The sequence below is a fragment of the Melopsittacus undulatus genome, chromosome 5, assembly GCF_012275295.1.
Source record: "Melopsittacus undulatus isolate bMelUnd1 chromosome 5, bMelUnd1.mat.Z, whole genome shotgun sequence".
Lineage (NCBI taxonomy): Eukaryota > Metazoa > Chordata > Aves > Psittaciformes > Psittaculidae > Melopsittacus > Melopsittacus undulatus.
In genome coordinates, this window is record NC_047531.1 from 48,650,305 (window position 1) to 48,677,555 (window position 27,251).

The following is a 27,251-nucleotide window of genomic DNA, read 5'->3' on the forward strand; positions in this document are numbered from 1 at the left end:
GTACATGTGGGGTCTGCAAATCATGGTGGAGGCAAAGAAAAATATGACTGGTAGAGACAATGCTTGCAACTCTAAGGGGAAAACCAGTAAAATACTCCAGGGATAACTTCAGAATCATGGGAAATGTGCACAATGAAGCAATGGCTTTCATGTGCAAGTGGAAGTATGATTCAAATGTCCTTAGGCACATAACTCAAGAGTCAGCACAGACCAATATGAGGTAGACAAGAGAGATAAGGCACTCGTGAACTGTGGTTTATTGACAGGACATAAAAGATTAATGCAAGCAGCTACAGAGAAAGATAACAAGAACATAAATGATGGAAAATAACATTCACACTAAGCCACTCTGTGTGCTTTTGGTGAATGAACTGGCAGTTGAGTGTGCACTAGCATTCATGTGATATACCATCCTCTTACTTTTTATGATATAATCGTAGATGACTGGTGTTCATAGCAGCAATATCTGAGAACAAACACCAGCTTGTTGAAGCAAACACCAGTTTGCACTTAATTTTAACTGTACAGCAAACTTTAACTTAGGTGCTTCAAAAGCAGACTGACCAAGAAATTACTCTGAAGCAAAGCAAAGAGAGACATTCAAAACATGTATGTCTAACAAAGAGAAAGTTCATACATCTTGGGGACAGCTAGAACATGCAGATCTTCATCCGAAGATAACTTCCCAGACAAAAACCAAGACAATGTCTTGTCCAAAGACAATAAATATATCACTAGAGATGAACTGAGAGCAGGTGGAAACAAACACATTTTTGTCACCTCTCAGCTGGACAAGAGCAGTTCATCTACTCATCATGAAGCCTTCAGGTCCAGGCAAGCCCCAGCTTGTGCAGCAAATCATCTCAGCAATGCAGGCTTCTGCAAGCACCTACTTCACCATTCTTCCCCCAGAACTAACAGGTCCATGGTGTCCCCTCACCTTGCAGTTGAGGTGCACAGTGTTTGGTTGTTATTAACTATTTATTTGGCTCATATCCTGTTTGGATATCAAACCCAGAGGCCCATGGGACATTGCAGGAAAAGCTGACTCTAAGCTGAATAGTCTGGGGGTGTTTTGGCTGTGGAAGGTGACTCTGTAGGCATGCACGATGCCTGCTGTGCTGGGGCTTGGCTGGTGGCAAACACCAATGAGCTGTCCGCCCATGGAAATCCTGTTCCAGCGACAGCTCCCTGCTGGTACATCTGTACATGTGCCAACACCCACTCTTTATTCAGTTCCCTCTGTTGGTTTATTTTGGCCACTGACCAAATCCCCACACGCTGTAGTCTCAAGCTGGGAATCTGCAACGGCAGCAGGGGAACAGCACAGGGGTTGATGGCACAGCCACACCGATGCCAGCCTGAGAGCAGGGAAACCAGCACTGCTGCCAAGTTGGGCTGGCTCCTCATCGCTTCAGGAGGGCTCTGCAAACGACCACAGCCTGTGAGAACGGGGTGACCTCCTTCATCCCATTGAGGGACATACGTGGCATCTGTAGGTGCTGTGGTTTGCATGCTGTGGTTGCAGGCAGGCACAGAAACAGGCTCATTTTTTTGCTCGCATAGCTGTGTGTACCAGTGTGCATCCTCTAGCTTTGAAGAGCCATCAGTGCAAACCACCCCTGCACAGCAGGAATTTGTAAAGCGCATTGCTGAGTTTGCTTTATCACCATAGACTGATTGCTACTATAAAGGATTCCCATAAAATGAGATACATTGCTGTAATAAAGGAAAGAATCTTTACAAAGATACTCAGACCTTTATTTTCAATATATATCTTCAAAACAATTAACTAATATTAGAACATTAATTCTCCTTGGGCCTCCATGATTTTGGAAGGTATGGTTAAGCTTCTAGTTTATGCAGTTGAGGTATAATGCTTCAAATCTTCCTGCCCTGAATGGGGATAGAGGTACTGGTATCTGCAACGAAGCCAGAGCTCAGAGGTCCACCAGCCCAAACCCTCTTTATAAGAGGGTAAAGCTGGGTGGCAAGACATTCCCCACTTTAAGCCAGCAACATGAAGCTCATCGCCACAAGCACTAAGAGCACACAGCATGAACGACACAAACAGTGAACATTTTAACACACAGATTCAATGGAAGTTCATTAAATGTTCCAGCTTGATGCCACACAAAGTGGCTTCACCCCACCTGACACTAGGGGCACTGCCCTTTATTTACACCACTGTTGGTCCCAAATTAGCCCTCACTACAAGACAAAAACACTCATCATGATTAAGAGAAATATCCAGAGGAGCACACTGCACAGGGGCAGTGGGGTTAGGTAGAGAAGCTTTGCTCTGATGGGGAACATACGCCTTGTGTCTGAGAAGGACCAAGAATCTTCTACAGCAAGCATAAGTCCACCCCATAGCACACCTCATAATGAGCTGATACCCAGGACTCTCATTTCCAATTGTAGTCTGCTATGGATGCAATCTGGCCTCCAGGAAAGTTCACAGACCTATGCAACCTCAACGTATCCCTCTGTAAAACCGGAGATGCCACAGAACATTACTTGTTTCAGTAATGTCTAGAAATCACCCTGAGAAGCACTATGCTATATAAACAGCCCCCCCAGTAGGTTTATCAACAAACCAATTCTCAAAAGAAACAATGAAAATGGTAAAAGGGAGGTTCACGGTGACTTACTTAAACATAGACAGACAACTGGGCCTTGGTAGCTGAAGGGCACATGCTCCGCTTCCTTGAAAGGTACATTTCAAAGACAACTCTGCTATGGTGAGGTGAAAATGAAGTGCTCTTAAAAAAACCTACTCCTTTCACCCAACACCATAGACTTTAATAAACCCGGATGTCTAATATTTCAATTCTTAAAACTGTGCCTGTACAAATAATAACAATTAAAAAAAAGAGCTAAAGAAAAATACAAGGAGGAAAGTACCCTTTGTATTCATTAGAGCTCACTGAAATGCACAGACTACCTGGGAAAGTCATAGCTTTTAGATATTTCATTATCAGGAAATCCAAATGTCAAAAAAATTCTGAAATTGGCTTAAAATAAATACATTTTAATGAGTAAAACCAGAGTTCTTTCACTTAATGCTTTATTTCCATGGCTTTCAATGCACACTGCTCTAGTCATGTTGTCAAACTTATCTCTTCAAACAAGAAAAACAGAAATTACATTTTCCTTCATGTCAGAGGAAAAGTTCTCAAGAAAACCCAGCATCCTGAGAGCTTTCAGAAAATCATCAAACAGGCAGAGAACTTTCCTGATCACATCAGCCATGGTTCTTAACTGAATCCTCACCAGTATCCCAGCCATTCAGTCTGAGAGTTTTAGTAGCACCTTTCATAGATTTACAGGCAATAAATCTACTAAAGCCTTCTCTTTTTCTTTCATCTTTTTTTTTTTTGGGGGGGGGGGGTTGGAGAAGGGAAGCAAGAAATAAAGATAAAAAGAATGCCAAAGAAAAGCTTATGGCATTTACCAGGGAAAGAGAAGACAGTGAAAATAATCCAGCACACTAGGAAAAAGAATCTGTACTGATAGAGCTTATAAAAATAGGAAATAATACAAATATAATGAATGCAACAATCCCAGAACAAGAGATAATTTTTTTGTAAGCTGTCCTTGTGACCTTATTATTGTTTCCTAATTGTTCCAACACTTTGAGCTTTACTGGTATTAACACACAGAAACCCCTGCAGCTTTGAGGACAGAGGCAGAGCCACCAGGGCTGCAGGCCAAGGGCTAGAACATGGTCTCACAACCTCTCACTGCTGGAGCTCGCTGGTGGGACTGCTGAGCCCAAGTGCTCTGCAGAATGACAAAATCTCTATCAAGGTCATGCTCTGGATGCAAACATGCTGCAAGGAACTTAATAGAAAATGAGTGGTGATTTCACGTTTGGTACACAGCATCACAATTTCCAAATTGGGGTTTGGATGTCACAGCATTTCCTTGGTTTCAGATTTTTCTAAAGATCTTAAAAGCATCACTCTCTCATTCTTAAGAAGAAATGCCAAGGGACAGTGATAAATTAACTCGACAACTGATTTAGCAGAATATTCTTAACCAGATGAAGCCCATAGGAAACAGGGTTCAGACAACACAAAGCTCATACCAATTTTATCGTCAGCACAATAAAGATCAAAGACAGCAGGACTTTTATTTGCCAACTCCTCTGCTTTTTGTTGGTTTAAAACCGAACCATAAAAATAATACACCAGATTAAGCTCTCCATCACAACAGTGAAAAATGAGGAGTAACGTCAACAGAGTCACTGAGACTACCACTGAGCAAAACACTCAGGAAAATCCAGTTCCCCCTCTCTTTCTTTTTTGGGTATAACTAGATCTCAGCAGCAGCTTGATAATCGCTCACTTCCAAAATCCCAACGGGAAGCAGTGGAGCCGTCCGGAAGGCGCACAGCCCGTCCAAACAAGACCTCTTGCTCTATGGCAGAGCACACTTATCTCTGCAAAGCCTTTGTTTAGCCACCACAGCTGAAAACACATGCGAATGACAAGCATTTACAAGCAATTCAACCTAAAATTCATCGTGGGGTTTGTTAGCCTTTGCTGGAAACAACATTTGGCAGCCATATCCAGCCCTGCAGCCTCTGCGACAGGCACTCCTGATAACACCCAAAAGAGACTGGCAATATTTTCCATGGCAAGCCTTAACACAGTTTGCTGGTAATTTTTTTCAGAGATGATTTTCTCTGTCATTTTATGTGAACTTTGCATCAAGTTCAGTAAACTTTGGCTTAGTGAGCTCATTTTAATAAAAACATGAAAGAAAAAAAATATCCATGAAAATCTGAAAGAGGAAGGGAGTGAATAATTTGACCTGAAAGCTCATGTGTTGACCAGATTTTCAGTGTAAGACTAATCACTGAAGAAGGCACCAAATGGCAAAATTCACTCATCATAAACTTCAGAGAATTCAAGAAAGCACTTGACAGACTCCATCACTATTCACTCTGGAACATCTTGAAGTGTTAGGCTTGGCAACAAAAATAATGACATCATCAAGCTTTTATACCAAGCTGCAGCTTGAATACTTAAAGCAAATGCAGATTGAAGTACAGGGTTCAACATAAAGGCTGGTGTCAGATCAGCAAGAATTCACTCACTTCTGTAGCTGGGCACTGCAATCGACTTCACTGGGAAAACCAATATAAATGTAACAATGTACGGTTTAGCAAAAAGTCCCGTTCAAAATTCAGCCATTGCTGATGTCCCCAGGTCTTCCAAGTGTATCCTACCCAACACACAAGACTGACAAAGGCCAACAGTTGGATCCAGCAGTGGAGGAAGATGGAGTTAGCAGCCTACTACAGAGGAAAAAAATGTACTTAAAACATAATTTCCATCTTAGCAGAAGTGATGCAGTTTATACAGTAATTGTCTGTAAATTACAGTCAACTGGGATAATTTTCACCAACTGAAAAGAGGATATATGTGCTTAGCATCTTAAATAGGATTAGTCCATTAAAAATATTATCTACAGCTCAAAGTCTTGAAGACTACAAGTCTTCAACTCAAAATATTACTCTTGTCTGTATATCAAGGCAGGAAAGCTGTAAATCTGTGAAGAGTATAGATAGACAAACACTGTTAAAAGTAAATGTATCAGAAAATCCTGAGTATAGCACAAAATGAGTTGATAAGAGATGCAAGGATTTACTCCAAAGCTGTATCTTATCTATAGGCTACTGAGAAAAAGGTATGGAAGCATTTGGAAAATGGTAGGGATGCAACTTGACCCGAAGAAGACGGGAGGGAAAAAAACTGGAAAGAGTGGAGATGACAGTGGAAGTTTTTGGAAGCACAAGTGGCTTTTTGGAGTAGTTTCTCCTCTTCTTCAGCTACACAGGCAGCTGAAAAGCAGCATCATTAGATCCTGGCTGCAGCAATACAGACACCAAAAGGCAGTAATTTTGCTTGTGTAACAGCATCTAGACTCTGGGCTTTTTGCTGGTTATGCTTTACCAGCTGGAGGAAGCAACTCGCTGCTGACAGCCACAGCAGCAGGACTCCACAGCACCAAAACAGCTTCAGCCTGTGTCATGCCTTGTCTCCAGAAAGTGCAGGCTGCTGCTGTGCTCTTCCACATGCAAAAATACAGCACCCTTGGAAATGATATTCACAGCAAAACTGCCCACAAGCAAGTACTCGGAGGATCAGCAATAAATCAGTCCCCTCATATAACTGATTTTCACTCAACTAAAGGTTTTATAGGGCTCTGCTACAGAACCGGTGGATACTTAAAAGTCATAGCTTAAGAGAAGAGGAACTTACTAACTAGAAATGAGATGTGATGTGAAGGGATTCCTGCTTTCTGTTACAATTTTAATGTTTCTATAAATGTTTTACATGCACATACTATCTGTCTTTACTGTAATGTTGCAAACTATGAAGGCCAATTTTAAAAAAGGAATGAATGTTTAAAGTAATATAAGTCCTCTTAAATGGCAAAGGCAGTCTATACCTTATAAAATACTGCATCTCCTAGCAATCCACTAGTGTTTAAGTGACCAGCGTGAGCATGACCTGGACTAAAATCAAACCTCACAGCCCAGTATTACACAGCTGACAAAATTGCACAAATTTTAACATAAGCACTAAATAAATACCAAAGAATCAAAAAAAAAAAACACATGCAGGAAAATGAGTGGACTCACCAATATACAGGTAACAAAATACAGAGACAAATTATTACTTTTGGGTTGATAATTCACTTAGGTTATGAACTATGCCACACATGACTCCATCAGAAAATGTAATTTTTTGGAACAGCTTAGTTAAGTGTATGCCCAAACCACACCAAAGGAAAGTTAAAGTCACAAAGTCAAGTATTCTAAAATTAGGGATTGCCAGATTAAATTTACTGCTGCACTTGCAATTTTATTCTCTTATACATCTGCTCTACCACACATGGTTTTATTCCACTGCTAGGCTGGTTTTTTTACCAAACTGACAGAGACCTGGAAAGTTGGAAGGAAAGCAGAAATAACAGAAGATTACAGTGATTAGTCCCTGATTCTAGAGAGAAACAATAACAAGGAAAGAAAACTAAACCCAAACACCCGCTGTGTTTCCTTGTCCTGCTGTCACTGAGATGGATGGCTTCACATCGATGTGTTGCCAACATACAGTCAGCCACCTTTTCTCTGGCTGAACATCTACATAGCAGTACCTTCTCCTGGGAGGAGAAAAGACGACCCAGTTTTTCCATCTGTACCAGGTAATATTCCAGAGACTATGGAAACACAGGACAAACCTACTTTTGTGAAATGCTGCTCTGCAATGCTAGAGTTTTGTTTACCTTAAGTAGGACAGCTGAACACCCAGTAAGGCCCAAAAAGGAAGCATCTGAAACTACACCTCACCCTTTATTCGCTCAGCTTCAAAATGATAACCCCTCATTAGAGGGACCCCTCATTAAATAGCCTATCTGGGCCACTGCGCAGGTTCTGTTCTCTAACAGGCAGCACAAAACCCCGAAGAACTCAGGACAGTTGATGACCAAGAGCTTCTTTTTTGCTGTACTGAGCAAAGATTTGCCTGGTGTCTCTAAGGACCCTGACAGCATGAAGGTTGGGAGCCTTCAGTTTGCTCTCTCCATCACTAAAGCTCCAAGGACAAGTGCTGTCTTTCACTATCATCATGATTAGCACTGTCTGACAACTTTAAATTCATTTTCTTCAATCACCTGTCCCAGCCCTACTGCTAAAACCCTCTGGAGAAGCTTGCTCACTCCCAACCCCAGGTTAAAATATTTGTATTATTACAAGTAATTTAAGAGAAGCTTTACAAAGCAAAAGGAGCACACATTTCAAGGGTGAGGTTCACCAACAGCACAGGGTGATGAACATTATGGAACTGCTGCAGTCATTTTTTAACACTTGAAGAACTGCACCAATAGCTCAGCCAATACCCAGAAACAGACCAAGTGAAAATTTAAGGCTTCATAACCTTAAGATGGTAAATGCTTCCAGACCAAAATTAGGTGGGTTCAAGACTGCTTACACCACAATAGTCCCCTTATGGATGCTTTTGGAACATGAATATAGGAAACAAACAGCCTGATTGTCAGAAAAACTGTTGATTTCAAGGCCTGGGGTAAAAGAAAAAAAGCCAGGTGCTGCTGCAATGCTGGCACATGTGGATGGGGACATCAAAAAAGCCAAACCTGACACCAACAGCTTTGAAAGTAAGAACAAAACAACACCTTGCTTAAGCAGACGAAGAACATAACTTAAATTTCAGCTTGAAATTAAAAGCATCTTAATAAAGAAGTACACACACATGAAAAAGCAATTTTAAACTTCAAAAATCATCTCTTTGAAAACTCTTTATTTTGTTTTCTAGATGACGCACTTTGACCTGAATCTCTGCTACCTTGCTTTCTTCTGCTGTTTTCTATCTCATTCAGAGAGAACAAAAAGGAACATGAGCTGGAGAGAATTGCCTCCATCTCTGGTCTTTTTGCACCTTTGACAGTGTGCAAGACTGAATTCTCCAGATGTTTTTTATCCTTCCCTGTCTGAGACCAGCAGGACGCACATCCTCTCCTGTTTCCAGCTGTGCCTCCAACAACCCAACCACACCAGCCTCTCTCCAGCTGCTTATGGCAGCTCTATGGCTGGAGATGAAGTTGCCCAGCCATGCACACGGCCAGGCTCTGCAACCAGAGTGGGACAGGGAGCAGGCAGATGAGCCAGGTGATTGATAGCTCTGCAGGCATCTGTCGGTTTTGGCAAGGTGCACCAGGGCAGCTGGTGCAGGGAAAGCACCCCTGCTGATGGCTTGACCCTCTCAGTAGGTAGCCATCACGCTGGCTGTGACCGCCTGCATTTGTTGGTCCAAGGCCATTTCCTCCTGACCGCATGTGGCATTACACCAAGGATGCGGTTGGCCTGTGTTACCTGAGCTTCCTCAACATCCAAAGCAAGTGGAAAATGCTGCAAGTGAGGCAAAATCCTCCAAGTTGAGCAGTGTTTTTCTCAGCTCACAGAAGGACTGAGGAGGTCATTCATTAGCTGCAGCCTTCACCCATTAGCTTTGTAATCTGCAAAGGCAAAATACTGCTGAGCAATCACATTAGCAGGAAGTCTTAATGAGGGTAAATGCCAGGAGCATTCCTCAAGAAAACCAATTTCCTCACTTAATTTGGAGAAAGTAAACCTGAGAAAAAGATACTGCAGTTATACTCACTCCATTGTACAAACTCAGGGGAGATGGAGGCTGCTGGCTTCAAACTCGGGGCTACTTCTTTTACAAGGAGACCTCACCCTTTTTTCTGCAAATGAGGTTTATCCATCCCTCAGATGAAAGTCAGGGAAAGGAGAGGCGTGCTGCAAGGCACAATCACACACCAGACACCCTCCTAGAGCAGGTGTGCAATGGGAAAACTGCCTACTACACAGCTAGCCAAGCAGCTTACAAAAGTGGGCTTTTCCTAACAGACAATCTCGATCAACTAAAGAACAATTTTACAATTAAACTTCTCTTTCTTCCCCTTGTCCACCTTAAGCAAAATAATTATCCTGACAACAGACACAATTTGCCTCTATGTCCACACTTGCATGGGTCTTCTGCTGGCACAGATATCCCAGACAGAGGTAACACAAAGTTTAAGGATCTAATAATTTTAGCATGAAAATGCAGCTGACGCATGACTAGGCAATATTGGTGTACGGTTTTGAGGAACACAGTCCTGAATGCCTAAGCGCTACCTGTCACAGATATTTTCCTCATCCTTTGTTTCTTCATGTACAGAAAAACAACTTAAATTACCAGGAATCCTGTCTTCCCTGCAAACACATGGAAGGCACTGTATTTTCATGAAGAATGGCTTTTAGAGTGTTGTATCTATTGAGAGACATGAACTCTATTCTCAACCTGAATAAACCCTAAACTTCCAAAATTACCTCAGGAGGAACACACAGGCTTCCGCTCTGAAAACATATGCATATGTATATCTTTGCTTAATTGAACTGTTACTCATACATATAGATGTTTGCAGAGCTGGGGCCTCTACCTCTTTGTATTCAAGTTGCTTGACAAGTAAAATGCAAATGAGGCAATGTGCTGCAAATGCAAATTATGTATTATTGATAAAAAGTTATAATTCAGCACAGAGGATTTTAAGAGGAAATATTGAGGCCTATGCTGAAAGAAACAAGGAGGGTGGAAGTCACAGATGTTTTTAAATGCTTTATGTTTTCTATTAATTCTCTTTATTTCCACCTATTAAACATTTTCTATTTGTTATCCCCCAAAATGGAGCACCTTGCCTTGTTTGTTAACTTCAGGTTGCATACAGATGCTGAGACACTATTCTGCCTATCAAGGTGTGTTTTTTGCTACTCTGCATTAAAAAATTCCCACAGAAGGCAGTGAAACAGGGCAATGGTGAGGCAGTGAGAGGCAGGAGAGACTGCTGTGCTGAAAAGCCCTGTTGTGTTCAGCCACATATTTTTCTCATTTGTTTAGTCTGAAATTCCTCCTTTAGTGGCTCTGGATTGTTACCTTTTCAGAAGGCACCAGGAACATCTGGACTCCATATGGCTTGCACCTACTCCATGCCAAATGAATCTATATTCTGTTTTCTAAACCATTTATTTCTCCCATCATTGCCACTGACGACGTTTTAAATATCTCCACAATGGACAACGTAACCTCAGAATCACTCCGCTTGTTGACACAAATTCCAGTGGTGCATTAACTGTGGCTGGGTTAGCCAGCAGTTTTTGCCCCATCTTCATTCTTTTCTTCTTTTTTTCCAAGATTATGATAATACAAAGGAACATAGACAGAGAACGAAGTTCAGCGGCAATGACACCTGCACTCAAGGAAGTTGTCCCACCAAGACAGAGGAAGGAAGCAGGTCATCCTGATGGTCCCTGTGCAAAGAACTACACTTATGGATAGAAAGTTAAAATTTTCCTTTCGCCTCCACATTTCCCATCTCTTGATGGAGATACCTTGAATTTCAAAATTCATTACTCTCTTGGAAGAAAACTCAAATATTGAGGAAAGTGGCATAACCTTGTAAAAAGTATTTCCCTCTCCCTTAGCTAAAAAAGAAGAAATACAGCTCTTATTTGCCTCCCTCCCCCCTAGACATTTCTGTATGACAGCATCTCCCACAGGTATCTCATATTCCCTGCTGTTGGAACTGCAGCTACTGGAGAGACAAAGGGCTAAACTGAGGTTTCTGCCCAGCCAAACCCATCAATGCAGAAGTTTGTACTATGTTGAACCTTGACAGAGGGTTGTTCTGCTGTTCTTCACTCTCCAGGAGGCCTGCAGAGATCCAGAAACATTCCACTAGTTATTTGGATACTGCTCCAAATCCAAATAGGATTTGAAATATCGTCTCCATTCTAGAATAATTAGCAATCCATTTTTTCCTGCTGTACATCAGATTTATTCAGAGGTGTAATCTCAGCAAGCATAATTGACAATCTGTGTATTCTCTCCTGATGTACACCAGGTTGATTTGGAGGTGTTAATCTCAGCAAGGGACCCACTCAAGGAAATATCAAGCCCTGGACCTTGACAACCACCACATTGCATCTGTCAGTGTTAGAGATGTCACACTTTAACCTGACTCATTATAATTTTGCTTTGTCAGTAGCAAATTTCATCTCAGTATTCAGGCACTAGATTGAAATGGGGAAGACTGGGGTCAATTCTAGAAACTCCTCAAGGGGCCTTGGACAAGGCATCTGTGTGAACTTCCAATCTCAAATATTCTCCCACCCCACATCTGTTCACAGGATATGGGGCTTGCCGGGAAAGGAGCTAGTCTATCTCAATGCAAAAAATGTGCCTACCATAATGAAACCAGCAACAGCAGGACCTTCTGGATAATACTATACTAAAATCAGCAACAGTCATGGTAGCACCTAGACTCAGTTGGTAGATGGGCTATTTTCAGTGTTGTTACCCAGGTACAATTCAAAACCACAGCAGTTTATCACAGCGTGGCGGTTCAAGTAAAACCCACCTGTGCTCCAGGTGTGACTTTGCTAAGGCAAATCTTCCTCTTCACAAATATAACCCTGTCACTATGGACATATTTAAATTCTGCAGTAATCTTTGCATGAATTTACCAACATACAGAAGACTGCGCCTTCCTTTTCTTTCAGGTCAAGCACCCTCAGTGCTATTACCCTCCTTACTAATTAATAGTAATGGTGCTTAAAGAGGTGGTTGCACACACAACTCCATATTTACATCAAGTTGTTTGCATACACGTGTAGCTGTTACATTGCACAGCACAAGTGCTTGCATCCCCCCAAGCACTGCAAGAGCCCTTTTGCGTAGTCTGCAGCAATGCTAGTTCAGCCTTCACAGTGGTGACACAGAGGTTACCCCACCACCTTGACATGAACCTGGAGGGTAAAACACCTTCATCATCACAAGTAACACTCTTATGTGCCATGACAGCAAAAGCTCACCCTGGCTGAGATGGTTCCAGCAGCTTTACTCTCCCCGTCCCCACTCTGCCATGCACAAGATATGGAGCCAGGCTGCACAGCTGAGTGCATGGGCCACTATGAGGCATGGAGAGCATGGGAGCTGCGCTCCTCCTCCACTGCAGGCTTTTCCTGCCCTGGGCCCATCCAGCAAGCAGCCCAGCAGGCTCCAGCATGGCTACCTGCAGGATAAAACATCTGCAGGATGGAGCCCTTGCTACAAATATCCAACCAACCTTTTGCCATGATTATGCTTGCTAGAGGCTACACAAGAAACACTCCTTCACCTCCACTGCTTCCAACACCCACAGATCTCCTCACCCAAAACCCAAAAGGTGCTAAGTAGTTGGGCAGTTGGCCAGGAAGACACTTAAGGTGCTCCTTAAACTCTCCAACATTATTCACACCTTATGAAGCTTAAAGACTCTGCCAGGTCAATGCTGTAGGTCTTACACCAGGTACCCCTCTTTAAATCCATCCATGCAAACACAATCAGCGTGCACTTTTCTCTTGCTCACATGCACACACATATCCCTGTCCTCCCAAAGCACAAAGCAAAACAAAGAGCTGCCTGGGTGCAAACATCCCCAAGAGGACTAACCACATGTGGCAGATGCTACTACATTGCTTAATGCATCATTTAAAGCCTTTCGGGGACTGTATGGCCGCGATGAGTAATTTGGCTAGAATATTGTCCAGAGACCGTACTGTGTGGATTAGGGCACTCTGAAGGTCACTAGCTAGGTCAAAAGCAAAAAAGCCCTGCTAAAACCAGAGCTCACCATGAGCATAGATCTTGCAATGAGAATGAGAGCAAAAATGGGCTCTGTTATGACGAAACATTTACTTCTTTCACTGCCAAGCATCCTTGTGTGCAGCCTATGTATAAAACATGCTGCAGATCTGTCTGTCAGAAAGCAGAGACCAGCAGCACGCCCTCTGTTCTCATCTGTGTCCAACACTGCCTTCAACTGCTTTGCCAGCTGGGCTGCGTACACATTCAAATGCAAGGATGTTAGCAATCACAAACCATATCTCCACCATGAGCACCTTTCCCTGCCCACGGTGATGCAAACGTCACATCTGAAAATGAGATGAGACAATCTTAACTCGCTTTTAACAGAAAGACTCTCAGGTCAGCAGGGACTGCGACTGCTCAAGTGCTGCCTTGATTTACACAGCTGTAAGGTCTGGCCACATATGAACCCAGGCAGAAAGGCAAGTTCATGAATTATGAACAAATATGGTGCGCCAAAACACATCAATCATCATCAGTCACGGGCAAGCTAAGCACAATCAATTCATAATGTTGACATTTGTACAAAACTCATACAAACAATTGATCAAATCGCATGGCTGACTGGAAAAGGAGATGTTGGGTTTATGTCATTTAACACGGGACTTTTCACTGAACATGAAATGCTGAAAGACTTTAAACCAAAACTGACAGTGAGTCAGTGCTCTAGTCAAAAGTCAGATAAACAGCCCTTGCCTACTAGATAAAATAGACTAATTTACCCATTAATTCTTTTGTTCAGTGCTGCTGGTGAAAGCCAGGCCAGCAGCTGCCTCCCTAAACACGTAAAAACCTAAAAGTTTGTTTTGCTCCAGAGAAAACCCACAGTCTCTTCCCAAGGAAGGGCAAGAGAGGAAAAGCTATGAACATGAATGATTTTAAGTAGGTAACCAACGTTTTAAATCTATATGTCAAGGCTGAATGAATGATAGAAAGAGCTAGAAGTTGCAGGCTGACATTCCTGAAAGTAGAGGGATTAACAGTACCTTAATGAGCTGTTTCAGAGAACAACTTGCTTATTGGCATGTCTTCTTTAAATTACTATTATCAGCTACTCGACATTATTTAGCCTCCTAATTTCCTTCATTTTAGGACTACTGATGGTTGCATTAGGACAGCTTGCAAAATGATCTAGCCTCATGTGTTCTGTGCTGCAGCTATGAACTGCAGAGCACCCAGCAGTCTCCTTTCTCAGGCAGGAACAAGTATTTCCTCAAAGTGTGTTTTGGGCACAGTGCATTGAAAGAAGAGGAAGCTTCTGTGGTTTTCTTTCTCAACTGCCACACAAAAAAGGACTTCCTTGCATTTGAAATGAAAAGCGAAGATATACCTTCCAGATAGTGGAGCAGCATTTGCTATAAACACAAGGTAAATGCAGCTCTTGTTCTAAAGGCTGATAACATTTTTTCTTGAAGGCTTTCTCAAAAAAAAAAATGCTGCCATTCATTTTCTGGAATGCTTTTGCTCTGTGCCTCAGATCTACAGCCACAGCATGTGGCAGTGCAAAAGCCAAAGCAAACCACTTCTGCAAGCACAGAAGGTGGAATGGGCAGCCCCCTCAGCAAGGTGCATGACTCCCATCACTGAGCAGAGCACCCTGAAACCACCTGTGACCCTCAGCAGGATGATGTGCTGCTGTCAGAGCCACCCACCTCAGTGCAAACACATGGATGAAAAGGTCCTGATAAGCAAGCATCTGTACTATTTGCTGCTCCACCAGCACTCCTCTCCCCCCTTCTGCTACATACACAGAAAACTGGGCTCCAATTCAGCCAAGCATAAAAGCACGCACTTAAACTGCAGATGGTAAATACTGATTATAGTCACACTACCAGTGTTATTGTTATTAAGGAGCGGTGCAGGATTAAATGCCAGTGCTTTGCTGAATCGATATCTTGATCTGTTTTTACTTGTACCTAATACTATGTCTGAGCCAGACCATAAGCCCCTGAGTGCAGAGAGAAAAAACACCTTTCTGCAACCTGGAGATACACCACACACAAAAACAGGCATGTGAGAGGAGGGTTAACAATCTATGTAACACTGGGTACAACCTCAGGTTTCACTTCACACTGGAGTGAGATTCAGAGCAACTCTAAGAAAAAGCACCAAAAACATCAGCTATTTTCCCTATCTCTCGGAAAAACAAAATAATACAGATGGGAGCAGTGGCATAGTGAGGAACATGCATATACTGGCCAGAGCTGTACAATGGGGTGGTGCTTCCAAGGTCGGGATGAGGTGCTGGGAGCCTTACAGGTTTCCAGTGCCATTTTGCAGTGGTTGTGAAACCACTCACCAGCCCCCAGCCCTGGCTCTAGGCTCTGCCAGGACTCTCCTCTCAGGGGCTGCATCTTACAGCATCTCTCACCAGGTCTGCACAACAAATGGAAGACACTGACAGCATCTCCTAGACTTTCCTTTCCTCTGGGATGTGGGGCCTGGCCATGCCAATGCCTGGGAAAGCAGTTCCTGCCTTTTCTCTGCTACAGTGCTGACTGCCAAAAGAGCTCCAGAGAGTCAGGATCTCAATGAGATCTTATCTGAAGGGGCAGGAAAACTTTGCTGCCTGTTTGAGCAGTTAAACCACAGGCATCCCCAGCCACCATGCAGGAGTAGAGGGAAGGAAGAAAGCTCTGTGGGACACAGAGAGCAGTTCTTAGCTGCACCCAGCTTGGCACGCAGCAAGTAATTAGTGCATTTCAAGGTTGATACCCTGCAATTGATTTTCTTCTCACTTACCAATGTAAACTGGGAATAATTCCATCACAGTTGATATAAACATTAGTATAAAATAGGTTTAAGTCAGAAAAGCACTGGGTTGACTGTGTTACTGTATTGGAAAACCTGTTCCAAAAGAACAGTCTATTTCCTTGTAACTAGGTCTGTATCAGTAAAATGGCCATGATTACTTTAATTTGTTCTAATGCTGTTGCTCAGGTTCAGACTGTAATAGAAAGTGCTTTCAAGTCAAAATCCAAAGGCTCATGAAAATCCGTAAGCTTCCTTCTCATGTGCCACAACCTTTATTTCTGCAGAATACTCAGGCCAAAGGCATCACCAGCTGTAACTTATCCAGCACCCTGAGCTATCCTCAGGCATGAACATCATCTTTCCATCCTCATGCTCTTCCCTCAACAGAAGTGGAAGTGCTTCTCCTGTTTTCTCTAAGGATACTCGGATTCTCCTTTTGTGCATGAAAGAGGATTTCTTCCTCCTTAAGGCACAGCCTCACCAACACTGACGTCCCATAAAGCAAGAGCTGCTGTTTCCTATTAACTCTAAGGAAAGTACAGATTCTTTGCTACACTCAAAAAAATTGGTGGCTTAAATGTTACATATAAAAGGCAAGTCCCCAGGCCAGGACCCAGTGCTTGCCTTTTGCTGTGCACTTGTATGGGATGAGCTCAGATCCATGCCAGAGTCCCACAGCAAGGGATGTGGAGGGGCAACTGGATGGGGACTGCAGGACTGACACAGGATTTGAAACAACCTGGATTTAACAGCCAGCCCCCACTCCCAAAGCAAAAGGGAAATTTCCCAGAACAACCAAGAATAATAGGAGAAAAACTCGCTGTACTTTGGAAAGGAGATGGCAGATTTTCCTACTGCTGCTGAGCAGAGCCAGGATATCTCTACTGTGTGATACCCTTAGTGAGGATCTGCCTGCTCTGTGCAATACCCTGCCTCCCACAGCTCAGGTTTATCCTCCTGGAAGTCTACCCACGAGTGCTGCTGTCAAAAGTTGAAGTCCACAATTGCCATCGTAAAAGCATTTGTTCTCTAAAGGTTTCCAAAGCTGGCTGCTATTTTCCTTCAAGATTATAGACAATAGAGAATTATGATGCTTATTATTGTTATAATCATCACGGGCATTATTGCTTAAGAAAAACTGTCCAATGCCAGTCCTGAAGAAGACAGAACACAAAGCTTGAGCTGTCTATTTGGGTCAACTTTCTCTCAGTTTAAACAAAGCACCCAAATACGTAACAATGCCATCAAACACAAAGATGAAGCTTAGCAAAACATTAGATTCTCACACCAATTATTATCTTTCAGTAAGCTGACATCTGTGGGATCACTCCTGGGTCTTTTAATTTAGCATGTCTTCTAATTAAAGAAAGATTAACTGTACTTCCAATAATTGCTCCTCCTTCCTCCATCAGGCTCAGGCTTGTGTCTTCCTCCTGAGCCCCCAGGGAGGGCAGGCTAACAAAACCCACATCCACCACAGCCCCTCTCCCACTCGCGGGTCAAACCCCAAGGCACCAGATTCACCACAGCCCCAGCTCCCCCAGAGAGCACCTTTGTCTGAGAGCAAGACTCTCCCATGGCCTGAGCAGGACAATGGCTGGAGGAGTGCGCTGGTTTTCCACCTGATACCCTTGAAACCCAGTGAAAGAGATGTCCATCTCCACAGGTAGGCTTGACCCTCACTTCTAACAGACCAGTGGTAGAAAACTGATTTCCTCCTTCCAAAGCTGTGGTCAAGTGTGTGAACTTAAATGGGATAAATCTAGGTGTTCGCACCAGAGATTTTGCGGGCAGTTTGGATGAGCCCACAGCCATCTAACTCAAGCCCAATCTTATCCCTTACCCAAAAGAGACTTGCCATTTGACTGTGCTCACCCATGGTGCTTCCCTGTGACTCCCTGGAGGCTTCCCCAGGCCCCCCTGACCTGCAGCTCAGTTTCCACCTAGGTACTTCTGGCACCAGCTTCCCATTATAAATGCTGGTGGGTTACCCACCTACATCAGTTCAGGACCTGAACCTCAGATCTGAAAAGTCTACCTGAACACTGTTCTGTCTGCTGGCAGATGGTCTGCAAACCACAAGCACACAGACACGTACCCACAGCTGCTCAAGGATAATAATGAGGTCCCTATATGCAAAAAAAAATAGAGCTAGAAAAACTGTCTATCTCATTTATCTTGATGAAGGGAAGCACCTGGTGTTAAGGGAGTTTTGGGACCAGTGAGGAAGAGTCTGCATCTCCTATGGCCCTGGCACAAATCCCACTCCTGCTAATTCCTGTGGCAAATGGATTTCCCATCAACTGCTGGTGGACAATTGGAGCCAACAGCAACCAGCCATGAGAAGGTCTGCTGAAATCTTCACTTGTGGAAACATATAAAAGAGCAATCCCTTTGATAGCAATCTTGGGATTCATACCCCAAACCCACATGTCCCATCAAATGCAAATACTCAAGACTGCCAGTGTGATTTCTCATAGATGCCATGTATGAAAAGAGGAGAGACACTGCACTTGAGGGATGAGGGTTTATTGTCCATCTGCCTGTAGCACAGAGATAGAATACAAGAAAGGCTGCACAGACAACCCCATGCACACCAGCCTTGGTGGCTGCAGAAGATACCTGCCTGCTTGATACATGAGTAAGGTTTTTCCCACTGTCAAAGGGCCAGAAGCACATCTGCTAGGCGCAGCCTTCACCCATGCAGCTTCCTGGCAGCCCTCCATCCCACTTGGCTCTACTACAAGGATGCTCCCCGGTTCACTAGATTTACTTCCTCTCTGGGAAGCGCACAGAGCTGGGGAGGATCCAGCATAGGAGGGAGACCCACTAACGACAAACAAGGAGCTGGAGCCCAGATGCTGGGAGCAGCTGTGTGCCCAGCCAGACGTTCATGCTCACACAGTGTGAGCACAGTGGCTACAACACTGCACAATGTGGGATTTTAGCAGACTCTTTCCTACCCAAACCTGCAGCTCTCCAACCCACCGGCCAACGTGTACGTTGAGCTCAGGGTCCCACCATGTGCATACCATTGATATGGAGGCACCAAAACTTCCTTGGACCCAAGGTGTGACCTGGTCCCAAGCTACCTTCCCATCATTAAGAGGTTCCCAGGCTCACAGCCACCTTACCTCCACCAGCACCAAACTCTGCAGAGCTTCTGATGTACAGTTTTCTGATATAAGCAATCAGATGACAAAGTCAAAACTTTTCCATCATATGGCTTACCACCAACATGGTGGCTAGCTAGCCCAGGAATACTAGTTCTCCCATTTGAAGGGATGTGAACATGTCACCCAATCCTGGTCCATACCACATTTGAGATCAGTAATGATCTCTACACCAAGAGCAATGGACCAAAGGCTTATTCTCATGGAAGCTCATCAAAATGAGCGACACACACTCATTGTACCCAAGAGAACATGACATCGGACAATTTTAAAATGGATCCATAAAATAAATTCTTGCTCACTCTCATTCAAACTCAGCCACTTTGTCAAACACTTCTCTTCTACAGAAAAATTTTGCAGAAGGCAGAGAGGGCTCACATCGGATCTGCTTCAGATCTTGAGAGTGACACTGGTGCACCCACTGGTCGCAGGTCTTCCACTTGCAACCACAAGAAATACCATCTTCTCCCTGACACCCATCAGTTTCCTTTCATCCCACTTGATCTGAAGATCTTTGATACAGTGACTTCACTTCATGTCTGCATGTGGCAAACCCAGTACGACATACTTTCTGGGCAAGGCAAACACTAAGTCACAGCAATAACAAAGGTGGGCTGCGAATCACTCCTGCCCTATGTAGAACAAGGCTACTTCTCCTCTTTTCCTCCTCCACCCATCATTGCAAAAAAAACCTTTCAAGTGTAAGACATGAGGATCAGTACAGCTCTGCTGCTCTCCTCAAGCACAGATTACCTTTGGTTGCAGATCATGTTCTCCATGACAGTTTAAAATCTGTTCTTCTGCGCGGTCTCTGCAAAGCTGAAGTATGAGCCTTCTGCATGTGGGAAAATGGTGCTGCTTGTCTGCAGACAGCTCCTAACTATGGCATCTTAATTAAGGGCTGAATCATGTTCCAGCTTGTGTAGTAACAGCATGTAAAGTAATCCCTTTAAAGACCCGCTTGCGGTTCCTACCCCAGTGCAGCAGCAGGACAGGGAGAGGGGAGCTCTGAACCACTGTGGCTCCCAGCCACTGACCCCTTCTCCTGCATCATCCTGCTGAAATGGAGGGGTGTGTGGGTCAGGGCTGGGAGCAGGCTTGGGGTCAGTACTGTCCTCAGGGACCCACCACTGTGTGTTTCACCCAGGGGCCACCATGTGCTGCCACAGCCTCCCCAGGAAGAGGGGAGACCCTGGGAATCTGTTCTTCTTCCTTCACCCCTGCCAGATCCCTCCCAGTGGCTTTGGTCCTGCTTTGCACATGGGGATGGATGGGGAGCTGCTGCACAGAGCTGCAGCTGCCTTGCTCCTGGCAGGAAGGGGAGCTGGCTGGGATGCTCCCAGCCCCACCAGCAATATCACATCACTCCCTATAACATAAATGGGGTGTCTGGGTGCCTGGAAGCTCTGCAGGCCTGTGCTTGCAACATTCATCTCAGCACCCCACTCTGCAGGGACTGATAAACCTCTTCTTAACAAAACAAAAAACACAACCCAAACCTCTCTTTTCTGGGGGCAGCGGGGAAGAGCATCACCAAGGAACAGCTCTTTCTCTCCTGTTCTTTTTAGCCAAAAATACAGTGCCTTAATTGTGCAATGCCAGGTGTGAATATCACACTTAACATGTAAGGAATCTGAGACTGTTTAAAGGGAAGAGAGTCTGGTTTACCTTACAGGCACAGAATTCAGAAGGGCAGGCAAGCCAGCTTCAACCTACACCAGAGTAATTGTGGATACAAAGAGCATCACCTGCACCCAGGTGGTGATACCTGCAGCAGTCAGTACTGGCCTATCCTGAAGGAAGTATCTTCTTATTTTTTGAAAGAGGAAAAGTAAGAAACCCAACACAAAATCAAGGATGTCTCACCAGACTTTGTGACTACAGGCATAGAGCTTGGGAACTTCACCACACACACATTAAAGTTGGTGAATTCATATTCACAGGGCAATTTTCATCTTACTCTGCTCAAGTAAGACTGACTCCTCTCTATCCCTTAGCAACTCCCACTCCCCAAGACATAAATCAACCTGATTTTTCTTTCTTGGATTCCACACCCCTTGGTGTGGAATTTTGGACTAAAAGACAAAAGGAAGTGGTCGACAGAAGAACTAAATATGGAAATGCGCAACCTGTGAAAAGCTCTCAGAAACAGAATCATAGAATACCTTGGGTTGGAAGGGACCTTTAAAAGCCGTCTGGTCCTGCAATGAGCAGGGACATCTGCAACTGGATCAGATTGCCCAGATAACACATAGAGGAATCCTGACAAGGGAACTTGTCAGACTCCAGTAAACTTCTTCAGACCTCCTACGTATATGCATATCTCCCTGAATGGTCTCAGGGGGCACACACACCTCCCATGTCTAGGTTTGAACTTGAAGGTTTCATCCCTGGCCATGCCACCTGGCTTATCCCCACCAATGGATGACCCTGACAGCACATTCTCCCCAGCACTGCAGCAACAAGCAGGACAAAATGTGGCAATCCCAACCATTGCCTATTTCTCTATACAGCCTTTTCTTTGCCTATTTGAACTTGCAATTAAGGTGGAAAAGATCAGATTATAAAGTTTTACAGTGGAAATACACCCTTGAATTGTGGTAATCTCCCTCTGCTCTGCTTTACTTGCTCTTACCCATAGCCAGACCAAGACACAGCAATATAAAGATCCCAAATCCTAAAACAGGACAAGGGCAAAGGCCATTACAAAGGCTTCAGGAAAGCTGAGCTAAACGCAACCTTTTACTCTGAGTTATAACATTGCTTTGTCATTTACCAGCAGCCAGGAACAACACTGCTGCTTCCCTCAGAAACTTGTCCCAGTTTGAAAACGGTAAAATTGCAAAATCCTTTCTGTTCTAACCTGTCTGAATACAGCCAAGTTTCACTGTGAGGCTCAATCCATTAGCTGATTAAAAGCTATAGATCTCGCTGTCTTGGGCATATTCAGGCCATTATGAATAAGAACTGTCAGAAAAGCTTTCACCACAACCAGTATCTTTGAAATTGCCAGGGCTACAGTTAATAAAACTTCACATTCAATCGTTCTTCAAGCTCGCAATAGCAACAGGCTAAGAAATTTATTACATTCTTTGAACTTTCATATTTAGAAGTGAATTACTGGTACAGCAGATTTAATTCCCAAACAACAACAAAATTATCCCAAAGGAATACCAGAGCCATTGTTGCATGTCAAGAAGAGTCTGCTTATGGGAACTGCACACACAAAAAAAAGAATTAAAAAAATCACTGATTAATTCCAGCTCCAATCTGCAGATTTGCTTCCAACAGACTAAGCAGGACTTTGAAGCTTATAGACAACTTTCTTCTTATCCATCTGTTTACTCTCATCATTCCTAAAAAGCATTAAAGAAAGCAGCCCTCTAACCAATGTATCTATTATTGACCACTCTTGAAAACCATCAGCTTAGCAAAAGCAGGATTCAAAATAAGAAAAATCAGAATAAATATGAGAGTTTTTCAAGGTTTGCAGATAAATGCTGACTAAACAGCAGCCGCTCATTTTCAGCATTGTTATAAGGGCTCTTTCCAAGTCACCTCCCCATACGCCAGGACTGCCAGTCCCTGGTATTCAGCAAGGCACCTCCCTCATGCTTAAAATTCAGCTGTGCTACTGAGGGTGGGAACCTGCATGGGTTTCAGAGCCTTCACCTCTCCCATGCTAGCACCAAAATACCCAGTAGCTGTAGCTAAATTAGACAAGTAAATTAGGAGAATGCAACTGAGTTTTGGCCATCTGTAAGCTTACTCAACTGTTGCCTCTGACCTAATTGTGTTTTGACAGGGAGACAAGAAAACCACTGGCTTTCCTCTGCCCAAGTAAATCTCCCTCATTTCTGTCAAGTGAATCCTCAGTTCTTGTAAAAGCACTCTATAAATGCACCTGGATATGTCATTGTCTTTTTATGAGTGTCATGGCATGCCCCTATTACAGAAGATTTGCAAAGACTTTTTAGAGGCTCAGCAAACCTCACTCTTCCAAACTTTGTACAATAACTAAGTCAACATTTTTCATCTGCACATTACAAAGCTACTTAAGCACTTGCCTTTTAGAGCAGCAAAACCTAAATCTTGTCAAATTGCTAGCTACACATTATTTACCTAAATAATTTATCCATATATTCTTCAAATGGTCTTTAAAGAGGCTATAAAGATTCCCAGTGTATTCAGCATTCATGGCCATGAAGCAGATCGTTTATGCAAATATTTTTAGCTCAGTTTTCATTTGCCAACTAGCTACCACGTCCTGATCCCAAGCTCACCAAAGGCAAAGAAAAGACTCTGTAATTATTTATGACTTGTTCTTCACCTGCCAATCTGTATGAATGGTGCCCTGTGAGTATTTGCAAATGTTCTGTGACCTTGTGAATTATTTTATTGTAGGATGTAGAAAAGCAGCTTTTTAAAGTGACAGGGAGTCATTTACAACCAGCGTAGTCTGGCAAATGACTTCAGAGCAACTCCACAGACATATCAGTATTCGTTGTAGTATTATTTAAAAATGTATGCTTATTGTTAAAACATTCACTTTCAGAAAAGCAAAAAAATACAGGGAAAAAAAATACTTGCAATTATGGCCACATTTGCTGTTCAAAAAATCTTACCTTACAATATATTCTTGATCTTACTGCCTAATTTCATAAACATCTAACAGTAAACGTTACCAGAGCTTGTCCATTTTGAAGAACTTAAATAACAGTAATTATCCCAATTGACAGATCCCCATCAAAATATCTTAAATTATCTTGGGGTTTTTTTCTGTTGAAAACTTTGAGGATGAAGAGAAGTGCTTCTCCACAAAAGGGGGGGGGGGGGGGTAGTGTCAAGCTACAGAATACGAACAACAATTCTTTACTTTAGAAAATGAAGGGACTTTGGGGCCAAAAGGAAGGGTGGGTTTAACCCTTTTTCACTCTTTATTCCCTAAAAGACTGTGAATACACTGTTCAGTTGAATGTCAATGAGCTTGCTTTTTTAGACTTATTTTTGCATAGACCTTGAAGGTAATCCACTGTAAACTGGCAAATAGAGATCGAAAATTACTGTGCAAAAGGCCTGGGAGCCAAAGCAGCCATACAAGTAAATCCCATGGGGAACAGGTCAGATAATGTCCAACTACCACGGACATTAAAGGAGAGTCAAGGGTTTACTGGATTGTGTGATTTTCTTGGTTTTGACATTTAGACTTCTCCCCCACATCAATGATTTCTATGCATGCATTGTTATGCCCTTGCTGATCACCTGCAGTCATCTGACACTTGAAAGAAAACATAGCATTTATCTCAAAAGGAAACAAAACAAGTGATCACTGATACTCTTGGAAGCTTTAACCTTCAAAAATAAGAACTTGATTTCTTAGGGCTGCAAGACTATAAAATAAGGACATAAGAAATCAATGGAACAGCAACGTGACTGATAGCGCCAAGTACATAAAAGGAAGTTTTCAAGACTCATGAGCTACTTCAGTCAACCAAACACGTGCCTTAGTTGAACTTATACGTATCTAACAAAGTATTGTTACCAAGAAACAAACCCAGATCTCTGCCACCTGCACTTGGAACAAAAAATTCAAATAACTGAAGGGAATACTTTGACAAGGACAGAACAATCAAAGGTCTGGACCTGTGAGGGACTAGTGATCAGATTTTCTCTGAGGTCAGCAAACACATCAAAGGTTGCTGCAAATAGAAATGAACTGATTTGTTCTCCACATTGACAGCACATAGAACAGGAACTTATGACCTTAACCTTTAGCAATGAAGTACTAATTTAAGCATTAGGGAAGGCTTTTTCCAATGGTAAAGATAACCCTGCGCAGGTTTGCCTAGGGAGCCTGTGGAATTTCCCATGATAAAGACTTTTACAAACTGAATACATGAACTCAGCCAAAAATATCCTACTGGGTGTAAGGGGGTGGACTCCTGAAATAATTCCCAGATCTATTCTTATGAGTGTATAATAGAGTCCTGGACTGAGAGATGGTAAAAGGCATTATCAAGAACAGAGATTAGGAGTTCCTCCTATTTGTGGAAGAGGACAGAAGGAAGGACAATGCTCACTGGAGTGGGAAAGGACATCATTTGCTTTCAAGACTCTTGATGGCTGGTACTGCCAGGCTCAAGATGGTAAACTGATGACTTTGTTACTATATAAATAGTTAGCAACAAAACACATGCACTGCTTGTTTAGTGTTAAGCACAGCAGTATTACTGGTGAAAGAACATGAACAAGGTTTTGACAAACACACGGACAAGGTGTAGATCCTTCCATCTCAGGTCCTCAAAGCACTTCGACCAGGCTCCCACTGCTGGCATCCCCATGTTACACACAGAGGTGAGGCAGACAGAGTTTGGGCTTCTGCCTGCAGCCGGATTGTGGTGATGGGAGGTACAGACACCCCAGGCAGAGTTCAAGTCTTTCCATCCTCCCAGAACCCAGCACTACTTTAACTGCCGTGAGATTTCCAGCTGACATAAATCCATTGACTTCTTGATAACTACCTGAGGTCACAGTGCATCTTCCCTAAACTGAAGAACAGTAAGGACTCCAAAGGACTGAGAATTAACTCACTGGTGGAAAAAAATGGGTCCAAAAGCATCAGACAGAAGACCTGAAGTGTCTGCCAGGAGCTTGGCAGGCTCTGGAACTGCATTAGCTTCCAGATCCGTATATCTGTGTCTTGGATTTTTCCACTAAAAATGAGGGTTTAGAAGACTAGAAAGCTACCATTGATGAACATGGAAACCCAGGATACAAGCAATGTTTCAGCCACATTGCCTACCCTCTGTTTTGTATTAGATGACATAAAAAAGAATTTGCCATGGGGGTGTATTTATAAATAAGTAACATTTCCACCCAAATCTAATTTTAAAATTACAAATACACTTCCAGTTGAAAGGAATGACAGAGCAGTTACCTTTGCAGTAGCATCTGCTCCAAGCACTTGCTCATGTGTTTGCTGTCCCCAGCAAACAAGACAATACTGCTCCAGTCAAATGGAGGCTTGGGAAAGGAGATAACACCCCAAACCATCATTTTTCAGGCTCACCAAAGAGCTGGTACAGATTCGATAAACTAACTATTGAAACTCTCTGACAGTAGTCAAAAGGGAAATTTATTCCTTGAGTCTCATTTCCAAGCTTACCAACTATGTTGAACTAAAAATCACCCACTGTACACTAGCAATACCTTTTGAAAGCCAGTGGCTGTAAGTAGTCAGGGTCACTCGCTGCCAGCCACGGCTTCCTGCTCATATGGGCTTTTCAGATGACTCCAAGGCACAAGCCTTGTCACCAGATTTATTTATACTGTGCTGAAGAAACACTAAACAAATGCATTTGGTTTGTTAAAGGGACAAAAACTTAACAGCAATGATGCTCAGTTCCAGGCTTGCCCTGGATGCTGCATGCAATGTGGCCATCATCCTTGCAGGCATCCAGCATTCAGGTCTCTCATTCTTCAGCACCACCTTTCAGCAGCAAGCTCTCAAACGAGTACAGATCACAGCCTTGTCTTTATCCATGGACAATTAGCCTCTGATGTCTCACTTGATAAGCATGCATGCTAGCTGTCCGAAGACATCTTCAATACATTTTAATCACTAGATTGCCCACAGAGTTGTTATTTATCTACCTATTTTAGCTGTTCAAGTCATCATCAACATATTTTATCTAAAACCTTCTCCAACCTACTAAGATTTTACCACGTGCTGTATTCCATATGATGCAGCCACAAAACATGGATTCCCTTTAGATATTAACATCAGCTCTTGCTACCCAAGGGATCACTCCTGCCAGTGTGGTAAAAGACGTTTTCCTGTCAAACCTCTGAATATGGAGACATCAGTGCTATCCTTCAGGGCAGGCCCCAGAGTTTCTGAGCTGCATAAGAAGGAGCAGCTGCTCATTAGGAATGTTTTTCCCACAACAAAAAACTTTTTCAAGCCCTGAATGAAATTCAGTTTGCCTTTTTGGGATCCCTCTGTGCCTGGTGAGTTGGAGGTTTTACAGGCACAACTAGTAGCACGGAAACTCAACATGAG

At 43.2% G+C, this 27,251-nt stretch overlaps 1 protein-coding gene across 3 annotated transcripts in view; it reads right to left on the bottom strand.

Moving 5' to 3' along the window:
* ABTB3 (ankyrin repeat and BTB domain containing 3) overlaps positions 1–27,251 on the bottom strand; it is a 173,777-nt gene that overhangs the window by 90,347 nt on the left and 56,179 nt on the right. Inside the window, exon 1 of one of the 3 annotated variants that reach the window (XM_013129373.3) lies at positions 19,943–20,055. The exons of the other annotated variants lie outside the window; for them this stretch is intronic. The gene's annotated coding sequence lies outside the window, so the exon portion shown is untranslated. Of the gene's footprint in view, positions 1–19,942; positions 20,056–27,251 lie in introns of those variants that run through there. 3 annotated transcript variants of the gene reach the window in all.